The sequence below is a fragment of the Halichoeres trimaculatus genome, unplaced genomic scaffold (genome assembly GCF_033239565.1).
Source record: "Halichoeres trimaculatus isolate MK-OKI-2021-1 unplaced genomic scaffold, fHalTri1.1 fHalTri1_scaffold_6, whole genome shotgun sequence".
Taxonomy (NCBI): Eukaryota; Metazoa; Chordata; class Actinopteri; order Labriformes; family Labridae; genus Halichoeres; species Halichoeres trimaculatus.
In genome coordinates this window covers 2658320-2676994 of record NW_027437184.1, presented here as the reverse complement: position 1 = coordinate 2676994, position 18675 = coordinate 2658320, and the positions used below count along the sequence as shown (strand labels likewise).

General features: G+C 37.3%; 1 long non-coding RNA gene across 3 annotated transcripts in view; it reads right to left on the bottom strand.

The window, feature by feature from the left end:
- Positions 1-17089, bottom strand: part of LOC141792105 (uncharacterized) — a 48643-nt gene extending 31554 nt beyond the window's left edge. For 2 of the 3 annotated variants that reach the window (XR_012598353.1, XR_012598354.1), the window contains exons 1-3: positions 16884-17089; positions 16406-16521; positions 10729-10871 (exon numbers count right to left, since the gene is read on the bottom strand). This is a non-coding gene — a long non-coding RNA (uncharacterized LOC141792105). Of the gene's footprint in view, positions 1-10728; positions 10872-11286; positions 11375-16405; positions 16522-16883 lie in introns of all 3 variants that reach the window. The other variant, XR_012598355.1, reaches the window with a different exon arrangement.
- Positions 17090-18675: the final 1586 nt, after the last annotated feature.

Below are 18675 nucleotides of genomic sequence, written 5' to 3'. Positions count from 1 at the left end.
CCTTTTGTTTGTTTTTAAACCTTTGAATGGACTGGCCCCTCAATACATCACAGACTGTCTCCAAATTTACATCCCGGCGCGCGCTCTGAGGTCTTAGGGCCAGTCCCAGCTCGTGGTGCCTAAGACGAGACTTAAAACCAGAGGGGACAGGGCCTTCTCTATGGTCGGTCCCAAACTCTGGAACGCTTTGCCCCTCCACATCCGAATGGCCCCCACAGTGAACTGTTTTAAGTCTCGTCTTAAGGCCCACTTTTATTCTCTGGCTTTTAACACCGCGTGAGTTGTGTGGTCCTCTGTGTCTTTTAATTTATTTTATCTTATCTTTCATTTTAATTCATGTTTTTATATATTTTTTAATGTTTTATTTATTTTATGGTTTTTGCTTTTGTACAGCACTTTGGAGACGATGACCTGTTTTTAAAATGTGCTATATAAATAAAGTGGATTTGGATTTTTGGATTTACACAGCACACTGTGCCCTCTCATGGTAGGGGGGTGTGTAAGCTGGATGCTGAAAGCCGCAGCTGTTGAATAATAGCATGACGCCATAGCAGCGTGACACAGTTTACCCCGCTAATAAATCCAACGAAGAAGAAAAACGCGACACAGTAAACAAAGAGCATAGACGTGATTGGCATGTAGCTTTTTGATACAAAGAACATTCAAGTTTTGTTTCAGAGAAGTCTGTGAGCCGCCAGGAGAAATACAGCCGCTGTCGCACAGGAAGTGACGATTCTTTTGACCAATCAACGGTCTGCAGTGTTGTAGCTCCACCTTCTGATAGCATAACGGTTCAGTCTGGAACCCATACGAAAGGGTCCCAAAAAGTGGGACGGCTCGTCTCGGTTATTTGGGGATCTGTCCTGGGATAAGTCAGTGGAAACGCCACAAAAACGCGTGCCGTACTGAGACGAACGGAACCGGTCTGCTTGGTGGAAATGCAGCTTTAGAGACCTAGACTTGCTGTAAATTAATCCTGTCTTGCTTGACCCGATCGGGAAGCTAAGAAGTAGCATTTTGAAATAACCTATGTAATTGGTGCTGATAATCTCATTTTAAAGTGAGGATTACGATCAGGCAGATATCTAGAAAGAAGACTATTTCAAGATCACTTAGAAAGTCCTTATTTGGGATGCACAGCCCTTGAAAATAAAACGCTTAAGAATCATTTGTCTTTGGAAATAAGATCACGTACAGGTGTAAATCAAGATTGTCATCTCTTAACGGTTGATTGTCCCATGCTAATACAGTTACAGTCAATGCATCAGCTTTAAAAAACAAGTCAATAAGTCGATTTCAGATTAATAAAGGATATAATCAGTTTTAGCTGTCCTTAGTCACTGATCTGTATGTGTGATTGTTTCTTTCTGTAACTCACTAAATAAGAGAAATGAAACCCAGGGAAGTGTTGAATTCAGAAGTCTCATTTAGAGCTTGTTTTTGATGACAACCATTCAAATACACAATCGCCTGTTGTTCCTTCAGCACTGTTGGAATATCACACAGCTCAGCCAATTAAATCACACAGTTCAGGAAAGCATTTTACTGTCGTATAAAAAGAAACTAGCCTCATAATTCTCCATCTGAGTTCTCCATTTCATATCTCCTTTTCCCAAACAGAGGGAGGGCAGGGAGGGTTTTGACGTTCAGACACCTCGTGCTGTAATTTTCTGCCTAGTAAGCACACTGTGGTTGAATCGCTAAAACTAGTGGTCCAAAGTTAATTCATGTGCCATGTAAATGAGCTCCCTCCCCCGCTGAAGTGTGGATGCTTCTCTGACGGCTTGATTTCTCCCTGCCTCTGTCTCAGCTGTTGTTTGTCTGACAGCTCTTTTAATCCATCTTAATATTTTTTGCATGTATTAATCACATCAAACTGTATCAGATAATGGAAGAAAACTTTCCTCTCACCCCCCGCGATTAACCTCGGATCTGTCAGTCAGTGATACATATCTCACTGTTAGATTGACAGCTATAGTTTCCTTTTATTATCACAGCGGTGGTCGCACTTTAATAATGTAGGATAAGTTCTTTATTTTGTTCTTTTATAACTTTGGTAGAGTATCTAAAAACTTAAAGATATCTCATTGTTCCTGTTTTGAAAGTGGAAGGGGCCATCAGGGCTTCAGCCTTTCATCTGGTTCTGGTGTCATCACCATCTTCGCTGTGAACTGTTCAATAAGACAAATAAAAAAAAAAAAACCTGAGCAATACTTCTGAATGGGCATTTTTGTCTAAGAAAGAAAAGGCAGAGAGGAAGCAGCAGCTTTGAAGAAGCTTTGCTTTGCAGCAGCTTGTGAATTACTCTTTCAGTCTAAAAACCTACATGCAACAAAAGAGTGAAAAAACCTGAAGAGGTGGAACAGAACACTCAGAAAACTTCGATAAAGTGAGAAAAAAAAACAGACTGTGGATTAAAATGGAAGCCAGAAGTGTTAACAGACTTTAAAGCCAAAAGATGTGTCTGTGTCTGCTTCTACCCCCCCTCCTCTGCCTGGATGTTGATGTTTTGTTCTGTTCTGGAGCCATATAATCCACTTAATCTTCTCAATCAAAGTAATTAAGTCCACAAAAAATGGATAATTTGTTAAAAAAAAAGTTAAAGTATAATAAATTGTAAATAAAAAGCTTGCTGAATTAATGAAGTTTTTCATGTGATGTATAAGTGTTTTATTTTTGATAAATTTGCAAAATTCCAAAAACTTGGTGTTGCATAAATTTACAAAAGATTTCTGTTTTTCTAATTTTAAAAATTTTGGCAATTTAAAAAAAAAAAAAAAAACCTCAAATTTAAAAATATTGCAATGATTTTAAATTTAATTGAATTTAAAAAAAAAAACACAAAAAAATCTTTTTAAGATGAGATCAAATTTCAAAAATCCCCTTGCATTACAAAAATTATATAAAAATGGCAACATTTTTGAAAGAATACTTGGATTTGATAACATAAATTGATAGTTGCTTGCTTTTTATTTCTTCTGTTTATTACTAATGTTTTGCCACATATCAATATAGCAAACATGTATACTAAGCTGACATGTTGGCAGTTGAATGAATAGCAGAATGTGTGTCAGTGTCTGTGTCTGCTTCAACCTCCCTCCTCTGCCTGGATGTTGATGTTTTGTTCTGATCTGGAGCCATAAAATCCACTTTATCTTCTAAATGAAAGAAATAAAGTCCACAATAAAAAGTTTGCTAAATTAATGAAGTTTTTCATGTGATCTTCTATTTTAAATGAATATGCAAATTTCAGAAAGCTTTGAAATTTCAAAATTTGCAAAATTAAAAAAAAAATGAAGTTTCATAAATTTGCAAAAGATTTCTATTTTTCTAATTTTTAAAAATTTTGGCAATTAAAAAAAAATACACAAATTTACAAAAAAAATGCAAAATTTTCAATTGTTTTTAAAAGTCCATAATTTACACTTTTTAAATAGAATTTAAAAAGAATGCAAATCTTTTAAGGATTAGATTCAATTTCAAAAATTTCTTACCATTAAAAAAATTACAAAATGTCAACATATTTTTTAAAGGGTTCTTAGATTTGATAACATATATTGATAATTTCTTTCTTTTCATTTTTTTATATTAATTACCAATGTTTTGCCTCATATCAATGTAGCAACATGTATTTTAAGCTGACACGTTGGCAGGAGAAGGTGCAGAAATGTTCCAGTACCACCTCAATGTCTCGTAGCTTAAGGAGCAAGAGGTGGAAAATCTAGCTCCATGCTGACTTGAGAGTGTTTATTGCAGCACACATCTCTGGGAGGTGTGAACAACTGTGACCTAGTGTGGAGAAAGCCTGCTGCACAATGGACAGGAGCGCATGCTTTGTCAGGTTTCTCCAGCTGAGTGTGAAGATGCTCTCTCTGTGTCCTCCATCATCCCAGGCACAGAAACCCATCCATCCCATCCCTCCATCCATCCACACCTTTTCCACATGCTTCACACATGGTATGTGTGTTAGAGAAAGAGAAGAAGTAAAGAACATCACACCCTGCTGAAAAACACATTATGAGAAATAAACTTACTGAACTCTGTACGCCAGACCTCAGCTATATATTACTGCAATTACTTTATCATTCAGCCATCGTGCACAGATGGAAGCTTTGCACCATTGAGTTCTCAGCCAAGCACAGCCACCAAATATGTGACTGAATGCCTCTGAGAGCTGGTGCTAAATCACTCATGTGACCTAATTCTGCTGCACCTTTCCAGGTCTCACCTGCGCTCCAGAGATCACAGCTATATCTCTTGTGCTACAGCACTCACTGGTTTATGGAGCAGTTTTCTGTGTGAGTGTCACTGCAGTTTATTTTCCAGCTGAATGTGAAGTGTCCTGTGAAGAGGGATTCAAAAATGACACAAGCCTTTTTTTGTCGACATGCCTGTAATTAGTGGGAGAGCTTAAGGATGCTTTTAGTACCACAAAGTGTACTCATGGAGGCACATCGTGGTTTCAAATTTTCATGCTTGTTTGAACAAAAGAGGATGAGGGATTCTTTTTTTTTCTAAGGACTTAACTTTTTAAACGTCCTTTAAGGATGTTAGGGAGCAGCTGTTAGCATTTTGAAAACTGTCCCCACAGACTTTTATGATGAAGTAGGTTACTGGGCTACTTGTGTAACTCTGAGTCTCTTTACATCCTGCAGAAACTCAGGAACTTTTTCAGCTGACGTGTTAAAAAGAAAACTTTTATTGTGGTGTGAATGTGTTGGAGAGTTAAAAAATACATTGGAGGACAACAAGACAAGAGTGAAAGGATGAAATGTAAAATGTAAAAATGTTGTTAGCAGGCCAAGTCTGAATATGAAAAACAATCCAGTCAAATCCAAATCCTGATTCTGCCAAAACAACAACAACAAAAATCCTGACATGTTTTACTCAAACATATTTTAAACCCTTTACAGGGAACATTTCCCTTGTTTAGAAGCAGTTTGTTGATGATTATGTAGCACGTAACAGTGCAGAAAGCTAACCACTGATCACCCCATTTAGTGGTTTATGTTAACAAGAAAACACTACAAGAAAAAATATCAACAAGAGCATTCATTTTTCTTTCGCAGGTGTAACATCTTGTATGTAAGATCTATCTACAATAAGTGGAAAAGCTAGCAATGCTAACCCAGCATCAGAGGGAAAACTAGAGGGCAGAGTAGCATCGTGCTATTCACGTGACTAAAGGATTACTGCCACTAACACCATCTTCTCTAATAACATTAAAGATGCTGTGAGTAGGATCTGTTTTAATTGGACTCCTTCGCCACCTTGTGGCCCGGAGTCTCTGCACACTGACGCAAATTACTTTGAGTGAGGTGTGTGTTTGTTTTGGAATTAAATGGAGATGGGATCGAAACAAATTTTCTTCGTTCAAGTCAACTTTTTACAGGGTTCAACGCGATGAGGTAAGGTATCTATCAGTACAGTTACGTAGCGCTACGGTTTGAAACGTGACATCAAGCTAACGTTCTAGCTGGACATGTCTGTAGGATAATGTGACAACAAGCAAACTTTGTCAGTTTGTACCGTAGTTTAGTAGTTTATATTTAGCACAGCTGGCAGCATGGTGCTACAAGACATGTCTGTAATGTGTTAGTGAATCCTGGTTATGTCCTGCCAGTCATCTACCAATCAGAGCTAACGTAACCTCACTCTTCATTTTATTTATAGACTCTCAAGTTTGAACAGACCACTGCAGAATAACTGCTGACTGTGGGTTGGAGTCAACATTAGCACAAACAGTTTAGCTCCCGTGTTAGCCTTTAGCTTCTGCTCTATCTCTCTCCTGTTTCTCTTTCTTCTGCTCTTCTGTCCTTTTTCTGTCTGACAGTTAGGCTCCAGTGTCCACCATCACTACAAAATCAATCACAGAAATCGTTTTCAGCAGAGAAAAACACAGATCTCTGTGTTTTATCTCTTTTCACTACCGAACCTTGTCAGCCGGTGTGGTGTTGTCATAGAGACATAGATCTCATTTTAAAGTGTGGATAACAATCAAGCAGATATCTAGAAGGGAGACTTTTTCAAGATCACTTTAAAACTCCTCACTGCCCCTCAAATCAATTGATTCACTGCTAAAAAAGTTACTACAAATAAAGTAGTTTTAAAAAAAAGACAGTTACAGTTATAGTATGAATTGTTGTTAAAATACAGCCAGCGATTCATGAAGTTCAATTTAGTAGACAGATGATTGATTTGCAATTTCCTAAGAGCACAAAATCAATACTTGGAAATTTCAACAATTATATAACCCTTTAGTTGTTACTTGATGTCTCCATATTTGTTGTACCTGCAAGGTTCGCTTAGATAAGAAGGAATGGACAGATATTCTTTCACTGCTTTGCACCTCTGTCGTTATGTCGGCCATATTGGTTTTGAGAATTTTTGTTGCACTTACAAAGACTGGCCATACAGTGGCAGTGTATGGGGGTGACAGACCAGCGTCCAATGTTGTGGAACTTTGACATCAAGACTAACGCATATAGAAGAAAAAAGCTTTTGAATAACAGTCCACCGTATCCAAAATACTAAAAACGACTCAGAGGGTATCCTGAAATCCAAAAACTCTTAGGACAGAAACGAAAACACTAGAAAAACTCTTGTGAGGACACTGAAGAAAACAGGAAACGTGCTGCAGCAAACACACAGCAACAGGATACAACAAAAATGACCCAGAAGTCATGAAACACAGAGACTATAAAGGCAGTGGAACAATCAAACTCAGGTGAGACACATGAGAACTAAACCAAACAGGAGGAAAACTCAAGACGGAGACAAGATCAATCCAAAAACACAGAAACACAAAGAATAAACATCACAAAAAACCCACTCATGACATGAACCAAGCAAAACCAACAGAAACAAGAACTAAAGACTGAGAGGAAACACAAGACAAGAATCCTAAAGAATAAACACAAAGAAACTCAAGATACACAAGAAAAAAGAAACTCCTCACAGTGATTTTATAATCATGTATCATCATATTTTATAAAACTGAATAAAACATAACAACAGCAGAGGCTGCAAAGTCAGTCTAAGAAGGTGGGGGTGAGAAACAGAGGTTTCCTCTCGTCTTTGGCAAGTTCACAGCGTCCCTTTCTTTTTCACTGTGTTTTTGAACTGCTTCCAGAGGACCAACCCTGCATAACAATTGTTTATGTTGTGCTGTAGATTTAGCTTCCAGCTCTGTGTGTCATTGATTCTTTCTGGGTTTATTTAGTCACCAGAGTGCTTTCTGAGTCCTGGGTTGAATTCTGAGTTTATTTGATATAGATTTAATAAAGAGCCCTGCTTTGTTTTGGTAAAGATACTCATGCTTATGTCTTGAGCTGTGCAGATCCAGTACAGCCGTGTTTACAACCCGTGTTTACATCGATGCCGTGTTGAATTAAACACAGGCTGCACACTTGTAATTAGGGGGAATTAGGGATTAGATTTGTAACAAAGGCAAATCCATATTATCCTCCATGTGGGGTCGAGTGGAAGACGTCCACTATGGTACAGCTTATACAGTACAGTTATAAGCTGATGCCACTCCTTTAGTGCAGTGGCTTTCAAATTGGTGGCCACCAGGGGGCACTAGGGAGCCTCAGAAAATTGGAGGGAAGGGAAAAATAGGATCTAGTAATTATTATTATTATTATTATTATTATTAGATTATTATTATTATTATACTTGGCTAGGCGCTACCTAAGTAGCTGCCTGTTGCAGCAGCTCTCTCGTCTTTGTCCGTTTCTTGTAATTTTTTTGTCTCTTTTTCGTCATCTTTGTATTTGGAGTGGATCATCACTTTGTATGGTTCATTGTTGGTCATGGACACCAAACTTTTTGTGGCTTCGGTGGTATTTTTTACTAATTTTCTCCTGTGTTTGTCTGGAGATCCTACATGTAACCATGGCTGCATTGTTTACATGCGAAATTAGCTGTTAGCAGCCAGTAGCATGTCAATGCTAACTAGTGTAAGGCTTGATGATTTCCCTCGAGCTGAGGAGGAGGTGGTGAGGACGAAGTGCTGGTTCTCGGGTGTGAGCTGGGAGGTGACGACGTGGACCTGTCCTTCTATCCATCGTTGTTGGGAACGTGGGATCTCGCTCCGGGGGATGGACGAGCTAGCTGTGCTAACCCAGCGGCATCGTGCTGTTCACGGACGTGGCTGACAGAGCTGACATCGGACGCCGCGCCACATTGGAGGAGCTTCGCCTGCTGTGAGCAGACAGGATCCAGGAGACAGAGACTGAACAGACTGCTGGGGAGGCTCAGTCCTGGACCCTGTGGAGGTGGAGACTGGCTGGGCTGGAGAGTGGTGGACGAGTGGTGGACGGGATGTCGTCATCTAACTTCTTATGGACATTTTTGCACTTTCTATACTCTTTCTTTCTTTTGTTTTCTTAAATGCTGCGGTGACTCCTGAATTTCCCCTCGGGGATAAATAAAGTATTTTCTATTCTATTCTATTATTATTATTATTATTATTATTATTATTATTATTATTATTATTATTATTATTATTTATAATAAAAACAATGATAACTTTTATATTTATTTTGTATTTTTTTAATTGTATTTTATTATTTTATTTTTTATTTTTAAGGCCCATTTGCTCTGGACATACAAAACGTAAAGTGCCATAATCATTGGATACGCAATTTCCCAAATGGTACCTTGCCGCACCCCGTGTTATAGACCAGGGCCAGTATTCACGTTCAGTCATAAAACAAACAGGACCATCAGTCTTAACGTTCTGTTATGGAATGGCTTGTTGGCTGCAGCGTTAGCCGCACATCCCGGGGGGGACACAGGGGTCATGTCCCCCCCTTCCATAAAGTTGTTCCCCCCAAAAAAATCAGTTGCAATTAATTTTCTAATAGTATAGTTATGTTTTTCTAATGGTATAATACAAGTCATGCTACTTAAAACACACTGTGAGATGATTTTAAATACTGAAAGATCCTGTTGATCAATGTGTTTCTTCAAGTTTTAGCTCTTGTATTGAGCCTTCAGTTCTTGTAAAGCTGCTGTAATTGTGATCAGACCAGTGTTCATGGTGAGAAAAGAAATTCTGTTTGGTCACAACTGGTGTAATTGACACCTATCACCCAACACCACCTGGAATTGCCAGTTGAGTATAAACAAACCTGCAGACAGGTAGGATATGGACTCAAAAGGAACAGTGGCATGATTACAGTCACTGTTTACTATCTCAATATTAAAAAAAACACGGCAAAAAACAATAAAGCATTTATTTTTATGTCCCCCACCAGGAATTGATGTCTCAAATTTTACTGTTCATTACCCCCCCCCCCCCCCCAAACAATGAAAAGGGATTTTCGCCCCTGCATGAAAGAGACGCAGATGCAGATTAAGTCATAATTCAAGGGAACCTCCTGAAAAACCCCATTAAATAATGTCGAACTGCGCATGTCTACCACTCATAAACAGTGATATACCTGGCCAATGGTCTGACAGAGAAGATCAAGAACATTATTAGCCAGAGAATACACATGGACGAACAGCTGTTATCTGTGAGTCGATAGGGTGAACAAAGAGAAAGAGAAAGTTTGGCGATCTTGAACAGAGTAAATGCATGTGGTGTTTCCAAGCCCACAGTACAAAACCTTAATGATAAAATCAGTAATATGAAAGCTGCTTTGAGAAACAAGCGCTGCAGCAATGCTCCACCACCTCGATTAATAACTTGTAAAGCAGTTTTTGAACTCCAACATTTCACCACACACATCTTGGAAGGAGCCAGACGCATTAAAGCAAAGAGCGAATCAAACTTATAAAACTGACAACAGTGAGCCTCGGTTTGTCCCCCTTATCTCATCTGTATGGCTACACATCTCTACCTTTCCAAAGGATTGTCCACTGTCTTTGTGTATTTTGTGTAAAACGATAACACATTGCGCAATGTTCGTCTTTAAACGGCTGAACAGGCGCTCTAATCCTGCTGTAAGCGCATGCAATGGTTCGGTATACCTCCGTCAAATATAACTTTCCTTTGGGCCATTAACCTGGCTCATACAAACCGCTAATCAACATTTTTTTTCACCGTTAGTACAAACGATACGTTTTCCCCACTAATAGCTTGCCATGCAAACGGTCCCTGGCAGTTTGCATCTGTTATTAAGCTATCTAAAAAACTGCAAACTGAACTTTGAGGCTCTTTCTTTGTCTAACTACTGTCTTCATACACTGACTGGCCAAAAAAAAGTCACACACCTTAATATTTTGCTGGACCACCTTTAGCTTTGATTACTGCATGCATTCACTGTGGCATTGTTTAAATAAGCTTCTGCAATGTCTCAAGTGTTACATTAATTTTGTCACCAAGATCTTGCATGTAACATCATCTTTTTCACTTTGTTTTTCATGCCTGATCCACAGTTTTTAGCTAATTGATGTGAGAAGAATGTAACTCCTGTGAAATAATGAATGATAAGTAAAATGACGTTATGTAGATACATTTAACTGTTAATGTTTAAGTGCAATATTTACTTTATAACCTCAGCTATACAAGTTGAAATCTGATGTGCTTTTGTTCAACTTTGGGAACTTTATAGAAGTTGCAGGGAGGATTCTTGGCACCCTCCTATACAATCAATCCCTGCTGCCAAAAATATTGGTGTATTTATTTTCATTTGACCCAACTTTTGAACCACATGTCAAAGCAGAGCTGTTTCCTCCATCTTGGAGTTATTGAGAAAAAATATAACTATTTATTACTTTCTGAGACCTGGGCTTGTTTCTCCTCCGCCTGGACTTCTGGATCTGTGTCCTCGCTGGCTTTGGTCAGAGGTTACTCTCCCTCCTCTGGGTGTTTTTGTTAACACATCATCACCGAGAGTTTGGCCCTCACCTCTGTCGTCCTGTTAAGAAAAGGAAAAATGGGATTGTTGTTATGACCTTAAGGCATGCTTAGGTTTGGCCCCAGCTGTTTGCTACTTTAGACCCTTAAAGCCTTTGAATCCTTGAGTTGATTTTTTATAGTTCAGAAAACTTCACTGGAGACTTTCAGAACAAACTTTAGTTCACTTTTCCATTGGGGGCCATAAGTCTGATCTGATAGAACAGCAAGAATAGAAAAAAGTACAATACAATCAATTACAGCTGATGTCACACAGATGTCATGATTTCTGCTCGAGGCAAAACAGACACCAAATATAAAGAGAGTAATGTCTAAAAACTTAAATTCTATCTGATATCAGCGGCAACTGCACAAATAAAAAAGTGAGCAGTGTAAAACATGATCATTTAGACTGGATCCAGCATTAACACACATACCGTAAGGCCAGGTGCCATGTATGTGCGTTTATCTCTTCAAGACTGGATGTAACACGTAGGTCACTAAAGATGGTATCATCCATCCCATCTATCAAAAAAATTAAAATCAAATTAACTAAAAAAAACAAAAACTTTTCACTTCCAGGTGTATTTCAGTCGATCACATCACATTTCATTCATCGTGTCTCAAAAATGGGGACACCGTTTGAATCAACCTACACGTCTCACCAGGCCTTAATTGTAGAAATAAGTACAAGCAATTTGAAAATATATGGTTATAATTACACTGATCAGGTATCGGCAAGGTTGTAGGAGGAATATTCAGATTTTTCAGTAATGTTAACATTTTTAGCAAACAGGAGAATATTAGCTTCAGTAGCTAATTAAAATAGATTGTACCGTTTAATTTAACTTTTTCTTTTCGCAACTGAAATGTGAGCCACAATTATTGATACATCCAAGGACTTTAATACCCTCAGTTTTTCTTTGCTTTACACTCTATTTTCCTCTCACTTCAGCATGAATAAATGTCTGCTCTGCCTTTGGGAGTCCTGTGAAATTCAGGAGAAGAAGAGACCTCACGCATTTACTATGGCTAGGTATCGCTAAGAACCTCACGGTTCTTTAAGTTGTGATTTGATTTGATTTGATTAAATTCAAAATTGGTTCAATATCGATTTGTTTCGATATCGATTTAAATGCTTTGATTATCCATTTTCATGCCCCATGTGAACATATGTGGTATGTCATCTCACATTTTTGAGTGTTAAAACAACCTGTCATATCATTGGCTGTTGTTAAAAACACAACAAATGAGACAATTGCTAGTTAGCATGCATTAGGAGAATTACCATGTCTCCAAGCACTGTTAAAGTCGCCTTGTTACAACATCCCGTGATCTAATAATTATTTTAAAAAAAAACTAACTAAAAAAACTAACCCAAGGTGTATCAAATTTTACATTTTGGGGAAAAAAAATCATACAATTTGGGTTTATTACTTTTTAAAAATATATATGTTTATATATTTTTTTATTTTTTAAAAGTATTATTATTATTATTATTATTATTATTATTATTATTATTATTATTATATTAGTATTATTAAAATAATAATAATAATAATAATAATAATAATAATAATAATAATAATAATTATTATTATTATTATTATTATTATTATTATTATTATTATTATTATTATTATTATTATTATTAATATAACTACAAATATTAATATACTTAATTAACCAACCAATTTATTAATTTATTAATTTATTGGCATTTCAGGTTGTAACGTAACCAAAAAAAGAAATCTATTCATAGACAATTATTCAGTCAGCTTGTTAGCAAATTAAAAAAGAAAGAAAGAAAGAAAGAAAGAAAGAAAGAAAGAAAGAAAGAAAGAAAGAAAGAAAGAAAGAAAGAAAGAAAGAAAAAATCAATAAATCTCCCCCATCAGACCATATTTACATCACTTTTCCTGAGAGATATTGTACATGAAAAATTTTGCAAATCTATTTTTGCACTGTGCAACATCATTAAAACATGAATATAGTTAAACAGTTTTAAAGATGGACATTTAATGTGCTGGCAATTCTTCCATAATACTACTTTTTATTACTTTAACATTACATAAATTTATGCTCAGTTTACAATCCCTTAAAAAAAAAAAAAACTCATTTCATCTAAATCACAGCCTGGTACCATTTGGGAAAAATCTTAAAACCCTGTCATCTCCGGCTAAATTGGGCACATTGTGGTAATATTATACATTTCTATCTCAGACTGTGGTCTGAGGAGCTACTGTGCCACAGCTTCATCTGGAAGAGAAAAATACAAACATCAATATTCCTGCAGACGTCCTGTTCACCTTGTCTGACACCACCTTTTACGAAAAACATTGGAGTTTAACGTCATTTTTGACAAATAAGCCGTCTGGTGTTTTTACCCGACCTTGGCGTGAAACGTTCGGTTTAATGTGAATGTGCCCCAGAAGGTGCCGGTCAGAGTTTGTTGCCATGGAAGAGTTACAGGCGGTGGAATCCCCTCAGGCTGAAAGAAGACCTCTCTGCGGTGTTGTTGTCCTTGTCGAGAGTTATATTTGCATAACCACCTGCTCACCATAATCACCTCATACATTTAATTTTCAGTAGGATCTGGCTTAATATGAGTTAAACTATGATGTTTTAGGATTCTATTGTTTGATCATATTTTCAGTTTGCTGTAACTTCTTCCTAAAGCCTCCTTTGATGTGCACAGATTTAATGCAAACAGTGAAAGCAGGAAGCTATTTTTAGCCTCCTTTGAGGGATTTTTAAAGAGATAAACTGAACACTTTTTAGTTCAAGGAGACTCAGGGATCATGATGCAGAGGGTGTCCTATTTTTAGAGGAAGCGCTCTAATTAGGTTGTGGATTCAAGCATTTTTTCAAGCCCATACGATGAGAATGATCTCCTGTAGGCTGCAGCTGATTTTTAGACCACGGTCTGAGTGATGCAACATTTAATTCATGCAGAGAGAATTTAAGATTAATTCTGACAGATGGAGGTTTGTGGCATTATTGTTCCTTTTCTTTAATCACATTTTGTGTCAGAGGGGTTATAATTAGAGGTAATTTTGACATTTAGGTTATAATTAAATCCCCCAGTCATGCCATAGCATATTTAGCTTTTTGTTTCCTGCTTGAGATGTTTGACAGTCACTCTGCTTAATAATGCACAGGCTTTTAGAGACAACTTTTTAATAGTTGCTTTGAAATTTCTCTGGCAAGCATGGTTTGGTGCTGAAGATCCTCAAGTTTACAGTGCATACACTCAAAAAAAATTACTCATTGGATAAACTTAATTAGATTGTGGGCAGGATTTCCATCCAATAAATAAACATAGCTGCAGCTCAAATTTAGTAAACCCATGCAATATAACAAAAATGAGTCTGTCCAACTCATTTATTACAAATAACATCAAGATGAAATTATTGTGCCTTGTAAATGAAATTGATATACATTTTTCCAACTCAAACCAATGTGATTAATTGATATCGAGACCCCGTTGCAAATTGAGATGATGTGCAGAGACACTTGCTGTCTGTGCTCCACATCACACGGACCTGCTGTCTGTGCTCGACATAAAACAGACTGTCATGTTTGTTGTGATTTTGAAATCTTAAGTGAAGAGGGAACGCAGAGGATAAGAGATGATGATGATGATGGGGGGAACAGCATTCTGTGCTATGAAGCACTCACGGCTAGTCCATGCCAAGTGGAGCAAAGAGCAAAACCAGCCTGTCTATGCCAGTCCATGCCTTGTAGTGCATAAACAGTAATGATGTCACAAGATGTGCCCAGGCTTCGAAGCATGTACCAAGTAGATCGGACATCAGAGAGACAAGCAGATCACGTCAGTATTGGGTCGGTCTGTCGAAGGCCATCTAGACGTTAAAGCAATGTGCAAAATAGGTACAAATTTTGACTTTTTTTGGATGTTGTAATGACATTCAGCCTTTGGACGTCATTTGCAGACCAAATCTAGACGTCAGTGAGACTTTTAAAATGATCCAAACATTTTTAGACGTTAACCTGACCTCCATATGATGTCCGAAGAAGATGTAATAAAAACTTTCATTCTGCACCTTCAGGAGGCCTGATTTGGATGTCAAAATTTACGTTAAATATACGTCATTTCAATGAGTAGAGGAGGTGTTTCCAGCATTTGGCTGTACCACATGACTGCTTTGGAAAGTGGTTCAGAGCTTATCGCGAGGTTTGACAGCAACATAAGCCCCTCAGGCTCCATTCAAAATGTAGGCTTTTGATACAGAGTTGCGGGTACTGATAGATACTAGAGTTTGGATAGTTGGAAACAGTTTAGAAACTGAATGAAAAATGAGTAAAATCTCTCCTTAACTGTGTATTACCCATGTTACACAAGCATATTCACTGTGCTCTGCCTGTTTAAGCTTATGGTATTTTCCTAAAGCTACACAAAAACACAACCTGCCATATCACTGATACTATTATTTTGGGGGAATTTACAAACACAGATTACATTCAATAATGCAAAATATTGTATAATATAAATATGTGGTCATTTATTTAGAGAAATTATTTGGTTGCACATTTTTTAAAATTTATTTTTGTATTGAACAGTCGTTCCCCAGTGCCAAAACAGACACAAAAGTTCGATGAATCATTGCACAGTATGTGGTTAAGATACAACTGCCTGTAATTATACTCTTGACCAGCAGGTGGCTTCGTGAGCAAATGAAGCTTCAAGAGATGAACCCTTTCTTCAACCACTTGGTTCGATGCATCATAAGGCTTCATCTCACCATCAATAAAAGCTGGTCCGTGCTATGTGAAACATAGTTAGCCTGTGCGCCCAACACATCATCTTAAGGTAAAACTACTGTGTCACCTCCTCACTCATGGTTACAAAATGCAGTCACAACAAAAATAAATTTGCTTTTGCAACAGAAAAAAATTAAATAGAAATGAAGTGTGATTTATTAAAAAAAAAAAAAAAAGTTACATCAACCAAGTTTTATGTTGTTGTTGATGATGTTGTTTATGGGCTCAGTCTCAGGGTGTTTAATTTTTTTTTGCTTGCTTGAATTTATAATTAATCACACTGGTTTGACTTGGACAAATGTATATCAATTCCACTTAGTTTCTACAGTAATTTCATCTTAATGTGTTTTTGTTATGTTGGACTGGCTCATTTTTGTTGATGAATTTATGAAGAGTTCATTAAATTGTCTGATATAAAGAACCACATGAAACACAAATGATAATCAAAGCATTTTTTGCACTTAACATGCCTGAAAGGGATTCTGAAATTCTTTCTTTCCTTTCTTTCATTCACCAGTTTCAGAAAGATAAAGCCTTGACATTAAATATTCTAATAATACTAATACTAATGAAAAGCTACTTCAGGCTATCGGCTAGACTCAAGAGCAAAGTGAGAGTCAGAGATTTTCAAGGAGAGTTTTTGAATTAGACTCATGGATAAAGGAAGTACAAACTAACTCAACCTCAATCTTAGACCCTCTTTAATTTGTATCTTTGTAACAGTCTTTCACTTTTAAATACAGCATGGTGCAATCTGTAGAAAACACCCACCTGCACATGAGAGGATGAGAGGATTACACCAGGCAGCAGGGGGCGCTGAAGAGGCTCTGAGTCACAGGTGTCAGAGGAACACTGGTGATTTCTGGTGTGCAGGTGGAGGACTGTTGCTGCAGAAAACAACACAAATTTGTGAGTTTTTCAGTCACATGTAGCTTAAATAGATACTCAAGGTTTCCTTTGAGGAGTCATGGATGAAAGGTGTTTCTAAAAAGTGGATTAAACATCAAAGAAGCTTCATCAGCAAACATGTCTGTGGACAGCAAGCAGCAAACTGAGGAGGAGCTAGCCAGGTGAGTGATCTCATGTGTTTGTTGCAGTGTGCTTTTACAAAGTTGTGTCCATGAAGTTTTCTTCCTACTAGCTGTATGAATCTATCTTTGAAAAGTGACTGAAGCACCACACTCTGAAAGTTCAGCTGAGGCTAATCAAGGTTGGACTGAAGGAGTCAAATGAAGAGGCTGTCACTCACAGAGACAGGGGAATGTGAACCTTCAGTTTAGCTGTGAACGCTGAATGGTAATTCTCTTCTCAGGTTGATGGCTCCTTCTGGTTGATTTAGCATGAGCACTTGTCTCAGTGCTTTAACAGCAGATTCAGGGTTTGGTCGACTGTTGGCACAACTGTTGCTTTAGCAGCTGTTGCAGAAGAGGAGCAGGTAGCAAATCAGCTAAGATTTAAACTAATGGGTTTTTTTTTTTTTTTGATTATAAAAAATAAAGTATATAATGTTGGGAAGCATTTGCCCTTCTCCCCTTTAATTAGACAGCACCTACCAGCTCAGAGTGAGGTTTTACTGAGGTGCAGCTGGTGAAGCTGGTGGAGTTAATTAGGGATCAATCCACAGGTGTGCAGGGAGGATGAGAACACTGAGGGCATCTAGTGGACAGGGGAGGAACAACAGAAGGAATTGCAGAAAAACAAAAATATAAAATCAGTTTGTCTTCTGACATCCCGCTTTTTATATATAAAAAATACATTAGCTAAAACTACATCTAATTTAACTACGACATTTTTATTGAAAATTTTAAAAAATGCAAATATCTGGAGCAAATTTCTTCTCAATTATTTTGCAGTTGCATGTACAATTTGATTAATCTTCTTTTCCAGTTAGCAATACAAGCACAAGTTAAAAAATGTTTGATTTTCATTTTTTCTCACTATAACCATAAAAGAAAAAAAAAACGGAAGACAGAAAATATGTCTTTCTAATAATTCTCTGAACACCCCAAAGTTTGTTAGACTTTACAAGACTTGTGTTTTTTTCATTTCATTGGTTTGATTTCTTGCATCAATAAATTCTTTGAAGTATGATCACATTTTACATTAGCAAGGAAAAGAATCCAAATAATTAGCTGAGTAGCATAAAACCTTCAGAAAGTTAATAAAATACTTCAGTCAATGTAATTCTTGAGCCTTAGCCATGCTAGCTGCTACATTTGAACAACCACTGTTAAAAAATAAAAAAAGCATTACATGCTTGTTTTTGTTTTTTCAAACAAAAACAAAAACAACAACAACAACAACAACAACAACAACAACAAAAAGATTGTTATATGGATAAGTAGGAATTGTAATGGAACCCTTAACGGCTATTTCTGCTGTAGTTTACTTAAATGTAAAGGACCTAGCAAGCTAGCAAACAGGGGTGGTCGACAGTTACAAAGTTAGCCCCTAGCTAGCAAGTTGAGTATTTTTGCTTAAAGGGATAGTTCAGTTTTTTTGAAGTGGGGTTGTATGAGGTCTATGTGACCACTAAGGACAATAGATACAGTAGAAAGTTGTCTCCTCTCCCTCAGTAAGACACAAACTGTAATCGATGGTGACGAGGAAATAGACGCTAACAGGGACAGACGGTACCTAATGCAAAGGCTATTTTCTCTGCCTACAAGAACTAAAATCAAAAAGTAATACCACAGTTTAAGAGCACGCTACATAAAATATTTTTTAAGTGCATTAAGTCTTCTTCTTAGTCTAAACATTTATGTCTGCAACCGGCGCCCGAAGCATAGCTTGTTTATATTCCCTACAGCTGAAAGGAGGAGGGGGGACGGAGCGCACTAGCGCTGGGCGTAAGGACATATGACCAGTTAGTTAGGCCCGGATAAATGTTTATATTTTTGAAGACTTAATACACTTAAAAAATATTTTATGTAGCGTACTCTTAAACTGTGGTATTACTTTTTGATTTTAGTTCTTGTAGGCAGAGAAAATAGCCTTTGAATTTGGTACCGTCTGTCCCTGTTAGCGTCTATTTCCTCGTC